The following is a 4,913-nucleotide window of genomic DNA, read 5'->3' as shown; positions in this document are numbered from 1 at the left end:
TCTTATTGCTGCCTGGAATGCCTTTTCTACTTAGTGGACTTGGCTAAATTTTTTTCACTCTGAGACATTTACCTCAGGCATTACTTTCTCCAGGTGACCTCCCCTGTGTCTTCCAGCTGTGTTGGGCCCACCTCCTTTGGGCTCCTACATCAGTGTAACAGATAGCTGAAGCGTTTGTTTCCCTCTCTAGATGATAACCTCCTTAAGGGCAAGGATTCTGTTTACCTCTGCATCTCCAGGGTCTAGAACAGTGCCTGGTACATAGTAGATGCCCTATCAATGTTTCTGGAACTGTACAGTTCCTTAACATGACATTGTTTTGGTACTTGCTATAAGACAGGTACTTTTCTAGGTATTTTGTATTCTTTTCATTGGATAAAGAGAAGTGGATAAAGAAATTGAGTGTTGGAGAGTATGATGGTTAATTTTGTGTGTCCATTTGGCTAGGCTATGTGCCTGTTTGCTTGGTCAAAAATCAGTCTAGATGTAATAAAGGTGTTTTTTTAAAGATGTGATTAACATTTAAATCAGTTGACTTTGAGTTAAGCAAATTACCCTCCATAATGTGGATGGGCCTCATCCAATTAGTTGAAGGCCTCAAAAGAAAAGACTGAGGTCCCCTGAGGAAGAAGGAATTCTGCCTCCAGACTGTTTTTGGACTCAAATGCAGCATCAAGTTTTAACTGACTTTCCAGCCTGCCAACCTGCCGTACAGATTTTAGGCTTGCCAGCCTCCACTGTCATGTGGACTACTTCCTTAGACTAGATCTCTCTCTTTTTCCACATGTATCCTATTGGCTCTGTTTCTCTGGAGAACCCTGACTAATAGAGAGAGGATATTTTCTGAGCTTATGTGCGTACGTGTAGTTGAACTGGGATTGAAATTAGGTCTGACACTACAGCCTAGGCTCTTCCACTCCAATCTGCTGCCTCTTTACACTGGACAGTTAGAGGGGGTCCTGATGAGGGATGATCTGAATACTGTATTGTTGTCCCTAACAAATCTATCTTGAGCAATCAGCTTGGGGCCTTGCATGGAGTATGTTGATCAAATGAGTCGTGTGTTTACTAAATCTCATTTTGCTTTTGCTCCGCAAGCAGAAATGTTTATTCCTTTAAAAAACACAACTGCTAAGTGAGGCAATATAAATGGGAACCCAGTCCTTTAAAGTGGCTCAGATGTTCATTGGCAGAACATTAAAAATGAGAGATGTTGGTTTTAGCTCTCGACAACGATGCCATTTTTCATCTCTGTGTCATATTGTGTCTATGCAGCTTGGAAATGATGGCAGCACCTAAATATCCATTCCTGTCTGTATGGCAGCCTTTCTTCCAGGGAACGTGCATTCCAGGAGTGGACCTGTATGAGGCCAGGGCAACGAGAAAGGCAGCCTAGGGAACTACCCTTTACTGAGAAGTTAACATTTCTATCTTACCTTAAGTCTTACTACCCTTTAAACTTGTTCTTTTTTTTTTTTCCAAATGGTGAAGTTGGGGCTCAGAGGGGAGCAGTAGCTTGCTATGTTCGAGAAACATATTCAAGAGATATTTGTGAGCACTTACTATGTGCCAGGCACTGGGCTGAGTGCTGAGAATTCAGTGGTAGATAAGAATGACAGGCCTTGGTCCTTCTGAAGTTAACAGCCTACTGAGGCAGAAAGGGATGAAACAGATGAAAGTAACACATCCAAGCAGTGTGACTCTGTGTGGCTAATGGCAGAGCTGGGATTCGAACCTGAGTGTGAAAGCCTTCAAATCGCAGACTTGTTTTGTGTCTCTTTTCTTGCTTTGGTAATGTCCTTGTTTTACAGTGCTCCTTATTCTGGTGCCTTCTTAGGCTACTGTCACTAAAAAAAATTCTGTTCAATCCAGCAGATCTTAATAAACTGATTTGCTTCTTTTCAGTCATAGGGGGTTTTTGGAGAGTGAAGGGTTAAGGTCCTAGCTCCACTTCATACAAACTGTGTGACCTTGGACAAGTCCCATGAACCCCCTAAGTTTCATTTTCCTCAACTGTAATGTGAAGTTGATGTGAGGCTCAGCTGAGAGCCTGAATGGGAAAGGGCTTTGTAAACATTAAGAAGCTCTCCAAAGCCTGGAGATTATTAAGAACAAACAAACAAACAATCACCTGTCTAAACCTTCTCAGCAAATAGCTGGGCATTATTCAAAATAGTTTGAGGGTTGTAGCCAGGGTGAAGTTCCTCTTTGCATAATATATTCAACAAAGACTTTAAGCAAATTAATAGCCAAATAAGATTGGAAAAACTAAATATAAGGATTTACAGGCTGTATAAAATTTAAGCTAGTTTTCGAATCTTTCAAACCTCTTTTAGTTATAGTGAGCATTTCCTTACAACGTGTTCATTACAAAAACACTTTACTTAACCAAGTAACGGAAAAAAAAAAACAAGCTTTAGGTATCTCCTCCACTAGACTGAAAACAGGGAGCTCTTCACTTTAAATTCGCCAAACCAAACTTCTCTCTCCTTTTCTTTTATATGAAAGAGTTGTTGCTTATAAACTTTGCTCCCCCGACAACAGCTCCAGCCTGAAGAATCTATGCTGTGCACTGCATGACAAGTATTAAGTACCTAGGACATAGCCAGGCCTTTATTTTCTAGGGGGGTTGCTCTTTTAATTTATTTCCTGACTTGTTTGGGGTCATTATCTGACAGCTTACAATGTAGTCTCTACCTTCCAAAATTTCAGCTAAACCATGACTTTTTTCTCTGTTGCCCTGGGGTTTACAGATCATAATGCCTGGCACAGAGTAACTGTTCAATAAGTGATAGCTACTTTTAAAATAATAATAATAATTACTATTGCTATTATTACTACTGTTATATTATATCTTTGCATACATATTTTGGGAGTGAATATGTGGAAATTGGAAGTAGGCCAAAAAAAACCCTGTGAGTAGAAAACAAATTTAAAAATTGTGTGTCTTTTTAGACCCTCATCTCAGCCTGTTTTTCCTTTGTTACACAGAGTTCTAACCTGCTTAGCATTTAGGTTATACATAGCAGATTAGAAGTAACAGAATCTTTCTATAAGGAAAGAAAAAAGTGTGCCTATTTCTATCTGCCAGATACTGAAAGGTTATCAGTGTTCTCTTGCTACTGAGGGTAGAATCAGAACTGGGTTCTGAGTTTGACTCTTGGCTCCACCTCTTACTGGCAAAGTGTGATTTGGGGCTGCATGTCACTAACCCCTTTTATTTCAAAAAATAAAATAAGGGCTTCCCTGGTGGTGCAGTGGTTGAGGGTCCGCCTGCCGATGCAGGGGACGCGGGTTCGTGCCCCGGTCTGGGAGGATCCCACGTGCCGTGGAGCGGCTGGGCCTGCGCGTCCGGAGCCTGTGCTCTGCAACGGGAGAGGCCACAGCAGTGAGAGGCCCGTATATCACAAAAAGAAAAACAAACAAACAAACAAAAATAAAATAATGATATAAAAATAATATCACCAATTTTATAGTGATGATAATATCCATTCCATAGACTTACTAATAAGGAGAATAGTTAGTGTTTGCCCAGCTCTTTGTATTGCATGTGGCCTTCGTCTACCTGGTTACTGTAAATCCCCTAAGAGCCCTGAGCAGTCAGGGTTTGTATTCTCTCTTGACCAGTGAGCAAAAAACAGACCTGGGAGTGAGTGATGCCTCTCTGGCTACACCACTAGTTAACAGCACTGCTGGGACTAGAGCCCAGCTCTCCTTCCTTCCATCTACTCTGTTGCTCTTAAGTGTAATTATTACCATCATCAAATACAGTAGAATATGGCTTTAGCAAGGGGATTTCCAGCCTCCGTTTCCCAAGACTCTTTAATTTGTTCGATGCATTTGAGTTAACAAGCGCCTCTTCGGTGCCTAATACATCAGGGCCCATGAGGAGGTGGGATGATGCGTGTGGAAGAGGGTGCAAAGCATCCAGATCTAGTGGTACATGAGGACATTAACAGGAGAAAGAAAATTTTAAAACAATTCACATGGATTTTATAATGTAGGATTATAACAAAGTAAACATGGATAAGATTCATCTACTTCCCAAAGATCTGATGATACAAAATTAAGTTATTTTGTTATTTTGTTTTGGAGACTAAAGAGGCGAGGCCATATTCTGGTGGCCAGCGTAGGGTTTTCTTTTGAAGAGTATAATTGATTCCATTGTCAGTCATTCTGGGAATTGTTAATTCTGGGACAGAACTTGAGTGAAAGTTTGAACTGGGTCAAGAAGATTTTTGGCTCCAGAATTGAGCTGGGAACAGAGGATTGAGACAATTGTGATGGTGGTGTGAACAAGAATGGGGGAGTATATTAAGATGAATAATGCCCCCCCCCAAGATGTCAGGTCCTAATCCCTCCAACCTGTAGATGTTATCTTATTTGGAAAAAGAGTCTTTGCAGCCGGGATTGAATTAAGACCCTTGCGATGGGGAGATTATCTGGGATTATCAGGGGGGTCCTAAATTCAATAACATGTGTTCTTTTAAGAGCAGACAGAGGGAGATTTGAGGACAGACAGAAAGGAGGCGGCAGTGTGATTTGGGAGACAGAGATTGGAGTGATGCAGCCACACATCAAGGAGTGCCGACAGCCGCGAGAAGCTGAAAGAGACCAGGGACACATTCTTCCCTAGAGCCTCTGGAGTGAACATGGCCCTGCCTACACCTCGATTTTGGTCCAGTGACACTGACTTTGGACTCTTGGCATCCAGAACTGTGAGATAATACATTACTGTGGTTCCAAAGCCACAAAGTTTACAGCAGCCATATGAAACTAATATGGGGCTTAGGGGGTAGTCAGCTGCCCTTGGCCATGTGGAGGACGCACATCTGCAGCATCCCAAACCTCCACCTTCACTGCTGGCAATAATGGCAATTGCAGCACTGGGGCAAGTGGTCCAGAGAGGTGAG

The sequence above is a fragment of the Kogia breviceps genome, chromosome 1, assembly GCF_026419965.1.
Source record: "Kogia breviceps isolate mKogBre1 chromosome 1, mKogBre1 haplotype 1, whole genome shotgun sequence".
NCBI lineage: Eukaryota > Metazoa > Chordata > Mammalia > Artiodactyla > Physeteridae > Kogia > Kogia breviceps.
This window is presented reverse-complemented; position numbering follows the sequence as displayed.